The sequence below is a fragment of the Centroberyx gerrardi genome, chromosome 15 (genome assembly GCF_048128805.1).
Source record: "Centroberyx gerrardi isolate f3 chromosome 15, fCenGer3.hap1.cur.20231027, whole genome shotgun sequence".
Taxonomy (NCBI): domain Eukaryota; kingdom Metazoa; phylum Chordata; class Actinopteri; order Beryciformes; family Berycidae; genus Centroberyx; species Centroberyx gerrardi.
This window is the reverse complement of record NC_136011.1, coordinates 15673641-15686850: the sequence shown is the minus strand read 5'-3', so window position 1 is coordinate 15686850 and position 13210 is coordinate 15673641.

The following is a 13210-nucleotide window of genomic DNA, read 5'->3' as shown; positions in this document are numbered from 1 at the left end:
TGTTTCTATGGGAGTCAATTGGCAGCAGATGGTTAACACCGATCGGGATAAAGACCAAGCTATGACCCTACCCCCCTTTTCCGAAAAGGTCCTCTGTTACCATGGTGACAAGGCCAAGGCACGTGCCTCCCATTGTTGAGTTGTATCCTCCAGGGTCAGCCTCACGCCCAGTTAGGGGTCAAGTGTCACCCAGGCCTCTTACTAAGGTCACGACTCACCAGCCTTCAGCCTTTGACCCCACCGAGCGCTGAAACAAATTGGGAGATGGGGGAGAGGGGAGAACGAGATGGCAAAGTCAAACATAAATTTAGAGCCTTTGAATAATTATAACAGACTGCATAATCATTTGATAGTTTGAGATATTCTGACAAACATAAGTATTAGTTGTTTTTCAGGTTTTTGGAGTCCAAAATAGTCAAAGCGTTGCTACAGATTCCAGTGTGGGCCGTGTACAGTATGGTGGAGGATCACTTCGCATGTTACAGTATGTCCCCCTCTTGTGGTCAAATATTGGTTTGAAAGCTTCATATTTTGTATGGCTCTGTGTACAGTGTGTTTAAGTGTGCCACAAAAAAAATCATATGGACCAGTGTATAAAAGCTGTCACTTATATGCTATATCTTGCTGACATCCATAAGGATATTCAATGGTCTTTTATCCTTTTTTAGAAGGTCATTTCATGGTGGATTCTTACAAAAAAATGTACATGTTGTAACATAGAAACATATTAAAAGAAATGTTCATCATGGTCATGCATTGTTCATGGTCAAAATGTTTCCTGACCAAACCTTATTCTGTTTCATTAACAAAACATTATTACCTATTTCAGTTCAATAGGCAAAACCAGACATATGTTCACACATTTGAAAAGTCTTTTGCCAGAGGTGCTATCTTTTCCAGCGAGCCTAAATGCATGTTGGGATATTCAGGTCATCGAGTTGCAAAGTGTTGTTCAGGCGTTGACAAAAGAAAAATCTTAAGTTTATTAAACGGAACAGGCTGACAGTCCACACTTTGTTAGGCAGTGAATGAACAGAGTGGTTTTGACAGGCCTAACCTCTTAAGCTTCGGGTCCCACTGAGCCCGGCACAGCTAGAGCTAAATGCCATCTGTCCCAACATCATGAGCCCCCCCCACCTTGCCCCCCCTAACAGTTTAGCATAAAAATCATGCTATACTGCTATTATGGTGAATAAAGATGATTTTACTGATTTGATATCAATTCTCCAATTTAAAGAAATGTTTAGGCCTTTAATAACCAAGGCTTACTTTCAGTCTCACATTTTAAAGCTGTCCAAGTTTAATGCTATGCGAACAATAGCTGTGCTTATAATCCACATTATCTGGTTTTCAAAAGGAAACATTGCAAGATATCTACTATGGGATATCAGTGAAACGGCTTCCTTTTAAATCTTTAATAGAAAAAAATCTTAGTTACTGCTAATGTCATTTTACCATTTAATGATTTGAGTTTTGTAAAACTTCACATTACCCTAGGTAGGCTCTCTCTTTATGCCTCAACCTGTAGCCTGCCCTGCCCTCTCAGTGGTTTTGGGCTTCTGCTGGCCCTGCTGCATGGCCGGACTTAAGAGCATAAAGAGCAACACAGCCAGAGCATTGGGAGAGACAAGGGAGTGCAGAAAGGGCGGAGAGGGAGGAGATGGTCAATCTGTACTGATATTCACGAACTTGAATTGAACTTGAATCATTGCTTCGCTACTACTGAAAATATTAAGTCCTTATGAGATAAGTTTATAAAAAAAAAAAAAAAAGTGTTACTCAAACTCCATATTTTGACCATTTATTGCAGGGGCTCCCGATCCTTTCAGGTGACTGATGCAATATATCAGAAAATTTCTACCAACATGTTATTTAAACAAATGTAAATATTGCATGTTTTACGCTACACTGATGTTTGCTATATGACAGAGCACATAAAACATGTTTCATGTCTCAGGGGGACGCAAATTAAACTTCTCTTTTAAGATGGTGGATGACAACTGGGAATATCAGAGCTGCATGTTTTTTCTAGTGAATTTGTTCAGCCCAATATTCATTTTTTCAAATTTAAAATTAGGAATTAGGTATTGTTCTACTTGCTTTAGTTTGATTAGGACCCCCCGAGGTAAATCATTTTCATAAGAGGAGACACCACAGGGTCTCAGCCCTTAAGCTGGGGACGTCAGGATCACACTGCATATTACTGGATTGGTACTGACCCAGTGCTATTCACCATGAATCATTGTTTTCTTCAGTTAGTCTCTCACTGTGACTCATCAATGTCAATTTCAAATTCCATTTTCAACGGGTCAGTTTTACGCTTTACTGACTTCCACATACAATACAGGGCAAGACAATAAAATAATGATATCACCATATGAACTTTAGTCTCCGTCCTTTCACAATGTTGTCTAATCCGTTAGCTGTCATCTAACGTTAAGCCCGAAAGATGACCCTTGTGCCCTGTAGCCAATGTGTCTGCTTTAGCACTTCATTAAGGCAGTGCTCCTCTACTGTACAAGCAATTGTCTTCCTCCAACAAAAAGAGAGACGCAATGTATCAGTTGGAGGTAAATTTATCAAAGGAGGCCGGTACAATGGGCAGAGCAGCCCAAATTATGAAACAGGTCTGTAAGGGGCCTCCTGGTGAGCCATATTGTACTGTTTGTTGATGGTCCAGTTTGGACTGAAGGACGTGGGATCAGATTGAGACGGAGACACTAGTACAGCATGTGTGAGTGAATAAACCTGAGTGTGGATGTACACTATGTGTGAGTGCACAGTAGTACGGACGTGTGTGTGTGTGTGTGTGTGTGTGTGTGTGGAGGGGTGGGGTTGCCTTTGCGTATCGGAGGCATGCTGAGAAACACAGACAACCCGTAGACCTCTCAGAGGTGCACACTGCCTACAAACAATTGAGATCTCCGTGAACTGATGTGACATGTGTATTTGTCCCGGCCTTTCCGTTAGAGGAGCCCTACTGTAGATGTGGAAGAAAGAATAGAAGGCACTAGGGAAGAAAGGGAGGGACAGAGGGATAGTAGGATGGAGGGAGGGAAAAATAGAGGGAGGTCTTTGGCAGAGTAAATGGAAACTAACAGTACCAACCTGCACAGAATCTGTGTATTGGGGGCAATTTCATCCAGTACACAGCCATATACGGCATGTAATGTACGGGGGCAATGATGTGCATGCAATGGGCTATACTTTGAAGAATGTCAGTGATTAATCTTGCGGGAAATTTTTGTGTTCTACGATGTATGATGCTGGATTCTCGCTTTTTCAAAAATCAAACAATACATGAGGATTACTAATCTTACAGGAAGATTTTACAATACACGCACAACACATGCGGCTGATTTAACCTGCTGTTCTGCTGGCAGGCAAACCCTCCATTTACACAAGACTCTTAATTTCAAATAAAACCCTTCACTATGGTACTATGGAGACCAGTTTTAAATTGCCAATCCGTCCGGTGTGGGACTGGCTGCCATTTAGCCCTTGCAGTGCAGTCTCAGATGAAATGGGCCGATGGCACATCAGACTACTGACTGTATGGACCATATTTACATCCCATCTCAGTTATTGGACACATAATTCCTCCACACATCTCTCCAATCTTACTCCATATACACACACACACACACACACACACACTCACACGGCTGACTATTATTATAATTTCATAGGCCCCAGTGTATCAGCCACCCGGGCAATTTTCTGCCATTTAAATGTGAATTTATGTCTCATGTAAATGAGTGGGGAGTCGATTTAGGCCTATTGGAGGACTGGCCTTTTCCCAGGGAGCATTGTGTTATAGGCCTCTGGTCATTCCAAGGTCCTCGTTCATCACCTGGATTTCATGGACAGCGCCGACTCTGAATGAGGCCTCGCCATCTAATCGTCACCTTCTCCCCTCACCTGAAACAGCATATTCTAAATACGATATCACCCAATCTTAAACTTCAGTACTTGTTACAAAGCTTACTGGAATAAGCACATGTAAACTCGAAGCATCTTCCCAAAAGAATATCGCCCCTCTGCTCTTAAACGTCTCATATGAAAGCTGTATTCAGTATCGCAAGGATTATTTTCCATCTCTTATCTCTTTCAATGGCATTATATTTGCAATCCTGATACTACAACCCTGGACAACACATTTTAATTAGTCCATGTTTCACACGGTCAGTTATTGGCTGGTTTATTGGCCACATCACGACATAGCAAGCGGTAATAGGTGACCTTTGCAAAGAGCATTCCATGACAACCCGAGTACCGCATCCCTTCAGCAGCCCCCATCAGAGGGCAGGTTTCCTCCTACACTCATCTGAAAAAACAAAACAAAAAGAAAAAAGAAAAAACATAAAATCCCCCCCAAAAAAGCAGAACCCCCCCCAACTGTAGGTACCTTCATAGACGCCTCCAGCTCTCAATCAAATAATTTCGGAACATTTCTTCTTTAATCACCTTTTGTATTTTTCTATACATGCAATTTAGCCTAATTAGAATAAAAAGGCTGTCTCCACTCTAAACGGAGACAGATAAAAGTCTATGTTGTAGTTTGGGGGACGCAGGGTAAATAATGCATTAATTAATCTAGTCTGTTTTTCTCCAGGAGTATGTTAGTCTCTTTTGTAATACAAGAGATGAATGAAAAGTGAACTTCTCAGCTGACCAAACTGTCTGAGAGAGGGGACCTTGACCACATGCTTGATCACCTGCTCTTATCGCAGTAATAACCGTTGCACCTGCTGCTTATCACACGCACCCTCTGAAACCTTCACCGCTATTACAAAATGCATAGAGCCCTCGGCCTACCCTCCTTCATCTCTTATCCAAAACCCAAGGTCTGCTCCCTCATCTATCAAATGCAGCTGGCCGTTGCCCATACCATACACCTATAGTAAATTTGATGGAGTCCTTGCTTAGTCAAATGCAATGTGCAACTTTTCAAGTCTTTGAAGGAAGAAGAAGCATCAAATGAGGGGATGTTGTAGAAAGACGTAAAGGAACAAAAGTAGATATCCTGTATATAGTGGTACAGGGCACAAGGCATAGGACATATTGTAGCCGTCGGTGTAGTGATCATACAAAAGGATAAAGGAAGTGGGGAGTTGCATATGGGTGTGAGGCACACGCAGAGCCGCATAGCAAGTGACATCAGTTACATGCAGGGAAACAAGATGTCAAGCGGGCATGTGGAGGGAACTCCAGCCATGTGCAGCTGATACAGCAATACAGTAGTTACAGTGAGGGTAAGACCTACAATAAAAACATACGATGCAACTGTATTCATACTATTCATGTACAGAACGGGTGATATTACTATGCAAAGCGCAAGGAGAGGGTGCCGTCCTCCATCCTTCTATTTTGTATGTTTCTCTTTTGTTAAGACAGCGAGGAAGCCAAGAGCATTATAGACATAGAAGGATCTTAGCGCAGACATTACAGCAGCTGGGAATCGAACCCTGGCACACACAAGGGAAATCACATTGTATTTGGCTAGGTATAGTAGGCTACACCACACGGTTTCACCTCTCATCATGATAGTTAAAAAAAAAAAAAAAGTGGCACAGAGCAAAGCTGCAGCGTGAGTTATAGTGCAGAGTATAGACAGTAAAAGTGGAGAAAAATGCAGTGTTGGGCGACAGGGCCTGTGCAGGTAAAGTGCTGTGTAATTCCAGCCAGAGAAGGGACTTGAGGGACCAGCAAGAGAGCAATGCGGCTCACCATGCATTCGTGATTGATGGTCTCTGTCGGTGCAATAGCTGACTGAGCAACATGTACATCTCTCTTATTCACACACACTTAAGTGGGCATGCACACATTCGGTAGTGTACTCACTCTAACGCATATGCACCACAACCCATATATGTAATGTGCACATGGAATCTCGGGGCTCAGTGGGCTAAGGCGCTTACCATGTAACCACGACGTCCTGCGATGGAGTCCGTCCTGGGACCTTTGTCGCATGTCATCTCCTGCTCTCTCTCCCACCTTTCCTGTCTCTCTTCACTGAACACTGTCGAATAAAGGAGAAATGCCATGAGAATAATCTTTAAAATACAAAAAAAAAAGGTGATACACATCGACAATACCGCATACTGTACGAGCACACGTTTTTTTCCCCATCCTTGCTCCTGTCACGTCTCTGTTGTCTGGTGCCAAGACATGTCTGGTCTGGCTGTTGGCCAGTCTGGGCTGGTCGCCACCACGGCCCCAGCAACCTAGCAGGCAGGCCTAGCTTAATGCTGACACATCGCTAACAGCAGCCAGGGAGAGGAGACCTCTGGGAGATGCTGAAACATCAGCACAGCACCATTTAAGATTCACATGGAGGGATACACTCATTCATCTTCGGTAGAATTTAAGAAAATGTCATAAAACATTGAGGTTGAGATCTCCTTTAAAGGTTGAATAATTTAATGTATTTCAAGACACTTGTGACAATCCGTTATGGCAGAAAATCGTGTGACGACTGTAACAAAGTGAACACAAAAAAACAATACTGATCGTTCAAATCAAGTCTGTCCTTGTTTATTTTCCAAGACCAATATATTGACAGCCCTCTTTTTCAGTGATTCCCATTCAGTGCACCATGGTATTCAAGGTCTAGCATGTTAAAGCCGCAAGAGAACTGACTTCCATAGAAAACCAGTCTACATCTTTGAAAATTAAATAATACATAATGGTTAAACTAGCTGGATATTGAAAAATTGTATCTATTGTACCATACTGATTTTTGGTATCAATATAAGTCTTAAGGCATTAAAAGGTATCACAAAATTTCAAAAAACTTAAAATTCCTGCAATGAAAATACATTTTCGATTTAAAAAAGCAGATGGCATTTACAAATGTTAAAACAGAAAATAATTTAATCTATAGCCTTATTCACAATACAAATTTATATTTCTCTTCAGGAAATGGATGGGGCTTTATGATTATGAGGACTGCACCATTGTGCTTAGCATGCCATGCAAATGAGATTGGCAGAAACGAGCATGTGTCATCGATACGCACAGCTATAACCAGGAGTGCCACTGATTGATGATGCAAACCTTTTCCCTATAGCCTTGTGTGTGACCTCTGACTTCTCACCCCTCGAGGGGTTAAACTTATTACCCTTTGACTCCTGCGACCTCTGGTGTGAAAGGAAAGAGATTGAAGGATGACCACAGCTTTGGTCCTATTGGCCACTCTCTGACCAAACTGTGGCCAGAGGGCTGACCATCCAAACCCTAGAGGGAGGTGACCCTGGCCCTGCCACACGCTCTGTGGATAATACTATTAACAGGTCAATACAGGCCTAAAAGAGGGGGAGAGGACGCTGCTTTAACCAGAAGGAGGAGCAGAAGAAAGGGTTGAGGGGGAGATATTGTTGGAGGAACAGATTTGCAGGATGGATTTGGAGGTTATTTGTCAGGTCTTTTTGAACAAATGGCCTCCATTTTGGTTTCCAAAGCGGGGAGAAATGACCTGGACAAATGAATACCACTGGCACTACAAGAGGGACTATCCTGAAGACATTAACAGTGTGAAAAATATGGTCATGTACAGACTGTACAGTCATTAATGTGTCCCGAACAAACACAAGAATACTAAGAAGCAGTATAAAGTGTCTCATTCATTTCAAAAATTCTCAAACTATTGGGTAGCCTAACCACACCAAAATAACACCAGCATTTTAGCTTAGTCATCCTAGCAAAATCACCCTAAAGCTCAATATTTCAAATAGCCCAAGATAGAAATATAGCAAATATAGAAGTGTAGCACATACAGAACTTAATATGCTGTTGCATATAGCTATAAAATATCCATGGTGAATATTTTTAACAGTCTACTCAAAGGAGTGTTGCTTTACACTGTAGCTCTAGCTCTATTACATGAGGAAAAGAGGGGCGTATCAGTTTTTTGCCAGGACAGCACGCTACATGTAAGACTTGTGCTCACACACACAGTCACTCACTCGCTCTCTCTCTCCCCCTCTCACACACTGGTGTGCGCACGCACACACACCGCATGCTTTGACTTTTGGGATTATTGGCTTTTTTATTTGATGCTTTGATGATCCAAGTGTCCCCATCTCTCCGACTTATTTCTCTCTAATGAAAGATATAAATCTGGTATGGCTTTTAACTAAGTCTTTTGTGCGACACACAACTACTACTTTTTTATGATAAACAATAAATATGCAGCATGTCCGCAATTCAACTGACTAATTTGTGTTTTAATTGCATTGCTGTTCAATAAATGTGCAATGTGACCACCATCAACCCCCACAAATAAATCTCACAAAACTCACTCTGTTCATCTCTTTCACACACACCACCATCATCATATCATAAAAAAACAATAATGACCTCTTGCTGTTATTGCAAATATTATGCCATGTAGATTCCACTAGAATTGATTTGACTAAATGCCTCAAACCAAACATCATGGATACGCATATAAAGAGGGTGTACACAAGGCATACATGCATAATGCGCTTTGTCTTTCTCCACCCTGAAGAGTTGAGCACCAAAGTGACAAATAAACATAAAGTGCAATACTAAATAAAGTAGCAAGCATCTAAACCTATCACCCCTATAAAATTGGTTTCGACAAAGGCGTCATTGCGATATAATATTAAAAAACTCGAGCTGAAACACATGCAGCTAATAGGATCCACTCAGCTAAAGTTGCTACAGTAGAGCTTGTAAACAACCATACAAGCAGGGATTCAGTCACACACATAAAATCACACACACACACACATAGAATCACACACACACACACACACAAACACACGTAGACATTAGCAGCAGAGGCTACGGGATTACTCTGACTCATAAGGAGAGGAAGTCTCTAACCATAAAAGGTAAGAGACTACCGAAGAAACAGAAGAAAAATGAGGACAGAAAAGACAGATAGAAAGGAGAAAGAAAGAAATGAAAATAGTACCTTCCAAAGCATCCATGTGAGAAGAGAGGGTGGGACACCTGCAGAACCTTGCATGGTCTATCCAGAGCTCTTCAGCGACTGCTCTCTCACGGAGGAGTGTGTGTGTGTGTGAGAGAGAGAGATAGAGAGCATGTGTGTGTGTGTGTGTCGGTGGCTGAGGGAGGGGATCCTACCCCTCCTCCTTAGGACTGTGCCTCCTTAACAGGATGGAGGGGTAGGTGGGGCCACCGCAATAAAGCAAACACACACACATACACACACATATTTTTCTATGGTTGTTATATCCTCGCTTCTCTCGCTCTTTCCCGCCTCCACACTTCCATCTTCTGTTTCTTTCCAAGACTTGCTCTCTCTCCCTCTTCCTCTCTCTCCCTCCCAGACTTGTTCTCGTTCTCCTTGCCTCGTGCTTCCCCCTGGATCTCAGTCTGTCTACTAGCCTCTTACACTCTCCCTCTACCTCTCTCCTCCCGCCCCTCCCTACCCCTTTGCCCCTATCCCCTCCTCTCTGACTGTACGGTAATATTAACATGGTCTCATTAATCTGGAGAGGAGACAGACATATGCTGTTTCTGGCTGGTGGTCCACGACCTGCTAGACTCCTGGTGTGGGTGTGTATGGGTGTGTGTGTGTCCCATCAGTCTTTAGTCTCATAATACTACGGCTGGGATTAAGCGGGACAGTCAGAGAGCATGGTGGGTTTGAGGGATGAAAAGAGAGAAGAGGGACAGCAGGAGAGGAGAGGAGGAGTAGTGCCATTATCAACAGTAGCGTAGCGCACTTTTTTTTAAGCTTTTACAGTTCTTCTTCCTCTGGGTGTGTGTGTGCCACCACCCCTCCTCCCCTCCACTCTTCCGGCCACCAAGCACAAATCCCATCTGATTCGGGGAGTAGCCATCCCTACATAAATCATTCCCTTATTCCATTGGCCACACGTTACATTCTAAGTATTGATTTTTCTCCCCCCGCCGCAGCACTGATTGCTAGGAAACCCTTCACAATGGTCATAAACAGGAAGTGGAAAAACAAACCACGGGTGTAGTTCGATTGACCACAATGGCGGACGCCGAAGCTTTGGTCACAACACTTTGGAGAGGAGGATCTATGCCTTGCTGCACACACCACACTTGTGATGGAGGCTCCAAAAGACAAATCATTGCACGTAAAAATTAATCAGTCAAATGTAATAAGCCGGACAAGGATGATACTAGGACAGGGCAAAAATTGCAGATTGCTATTTAAGCCCCAGGTAGACAAAAAAACAGAGACAAAAACTCAAGAGGTATCAATGATTATAATAGGAGCTATCATCTCTCTTTGTATTTAATATTTCTAAATTTGACTTCAATCCATCTAGTTGATTATTTTGAGTTAGGATGAAGCTTTGCAAAAAATTTGCTCATATGCCAAGTAAATTATTCTAGTTTTGGAGCTATAAAAAAAAAAAACCTTTCAAAGTGAAACCGTATCATAACAGCAACAGAAACCCTATCATATAGTCTATAAATGAACAGCTGTAACTGTCCTTAGTACAAAGGAGACCATCAGAAGAGCAACCGCTGCCGTTTCCATGGCAGCACAGCTGAGGATGCACTTTGAACTCTGACCTTATACTCCTGCCCGTGCTCTGAAGCGGTGACCAAGCCCAGGGTCAATCAAAAAGAAGGTCAGGAGGGGTCAAATGGTAATGACCCTCTCTGGTTACGCAACAACGCCGTATGAACCTCTAGCAAGAAACACCTAAACACCATCCATCCTGATCAGTGCCAAGAACTGGCTCATGTTGCCTCCATACAGCAAGGTAAGTGAAAGTCTATGGGATGATGCATAAGAGATTGAGAGAGCAGATTATGAGAAAAAATAAAAATACACAATAAAGCTGATTAAGGGACAAAACCTGTTTTGACGTGTGGGCTCCATTCCATTCTTATGTTTCCATGGGTTAAATATCGCAGACCATTTTTTTTTACTTTTTTAAATTAATTTGTAGCAATTTTGTATTAATTCATAGCTTCAAGTATTCCATTTGTCTATATGGTAATTGGCCAACACTATTTCACAAGACTTTGGAGCTTTGGATTGACAAAGATGGCCGTCAACAGGATACTTGATGGCAGTTAGAGATGAATAGGATCCTATGAGCAGCAAAATGTAATGGGGCTTTGAGTTATTCATCTTAACACATGGTATGCAATTAAAAATTATCTAGGTTGGTCAGAAGCAGCAGAGAAATGATAAAGTTTACCATAATATTCCACAGGCACCATTTTTTCTTTAAGGTACATTTTTAGATACACTGGCAGCCTGTGGCAGTGATGAGTCAGCACAAAATGGACAAGAGGTCACTAGTAGAAATGGACGCAAAAATAGTCACATTTATCAACTAAATGCAACAATGACATGGGACACACGTGTCAGAAACACTGGTATTGTCTTTTAAGTGATGGTGACAAATGAGAGATGGAGTTACAAGACATCCAGAATAAAGGAGAGGAAGAGGGGATGTCCTTTAAGAAAGGATGACAGTCTTGGGGTAGAGAAATCGGGTTGGAAGAGAAGGGGGAAAGACAGATGAAGGGGTGGAGGGATTGATCAGAGGGGTGCCAGACACAAAGAGGCCAGGCCATGGCCGGTGGCACGCGATGGGCAGATTAACCAGCGTTTCCTCCCCTAACTGAAGCATTAGGACACCTGACTGAGTCCCGCCAATGGCAGCCGGCCAAGGATGGAGGGGGCAAGCTGGGGCTCGCCTTTCAACACTAGGGCTCTTCAACAACACAAAGAGGGGTGGGGTGGGGTGGAGTTGTGGGGGAAAATGGGGGGGGTAGAGGGGTGGGGGTGGCTTGGAATGGGGAGGGGGGCTACAAGCCTTACCCCTCACCATCTGCTGCCCAGGCTAAGTGAGGACAGGGGTAGGGCCAGAGAGTGGGGTGGAGTATATGAGTGTGTGTACGCGCACAAAAAACACACGTGTGTGTGTGTACGCGCATGTTTGTGTGTCAGTGGGTGGGTGGGTGAGTGGGATGGCAGATGGACAGGGCATACTCCTGGCACTAGAGCTTCGATGTTAGTCATCCCACATTAAGGAGTATCCCCTTCCCCCACATTCCTAACCCCTGCTACCTAATCCACTGTGCCAGCCAATTCTTTATGTTTTGCTTGGTTTGATTAAGACATCCATAATTAGAGACATTAGGCGCTGGGTGAGAGGGTGTGTGTGTGTGTGTGTGAGCCGCTTATCCATACGGCTGTTTACAGTTATCAAAGCCAAGCCCAGACGTAACCCCTTTTGCACCCACGCCACTTGGCTGCATCCCTCACTCTTACATCTTACACACCATTTTACCATCATCACTAATGCTCCATGACAGTTCCGCAGTTTCTTCTTTTGAAAGGGCGATGCCAAAATGTGGCTCAGCGGAAAAAAAAAAAAAAAAAAAAAGGGCTCTAATTTTACTGGATGGAGTGGCTGTATAAAACCCCCCTCACCCCCCAAAAAAAGACAAACTATACTCTCTTTACACATCATCATGTTTGACATGAGTGCCGTCCTACAACGGCTGTGTGTTTATTTGCGCATGTTTTTAAGTGAGCTGTGCATTCTTTTTACCCCCCTGTTTAAAAAAAATACAAATAAAAAAAAAAAAAAAGGGGTCAGAGTGGCAGACAGTTCAGTCTTGCTGAGCAGTAATCTGAAAATGCCTGTAATCCTCCATACAGAGCCCTTCTGGAGACTGTGGCAGTGTGGAGAGGTGCAGCCCTTGTCTCCGTTAGCAGCCATGTGTCTGACCAAGCTTGACACGCAACCAGAGCCTTACATCTGCCAGGACACACACTGAGAGATGAGGCACCGCAAAGCCGCCCGGTCACTCACTGAATAGCTATGCCATTTTCCTCCCTATAATGTAATGTGATTGCAGGTCACTGAACCCATTCAAATATATGCTGTAACAAGTGGCACATAGTATGGCGACCATTGAATTTAAAATCATGGTATGCATAGATAAATACTGAACAGCCTATATGAACAGGACACCAACGAGCACTATTTGACAGAACAGGCATACTGAAATTTTAACTTACTAGGCGTGAGAGTGAGCAAGTGCACACATACACAAAAACAAACAACACAGCTGGGAAGCAAAACGCCTTGGCAAGAACTGTTTACTTGGCAACACCACCACCAAATGAGTTAGAATAATTTCAGTCAAGAGTTCAAGTACAGTTTTTCTGTGAAAGTACAGATGCATCTTCCCAAGGGATTTCAGT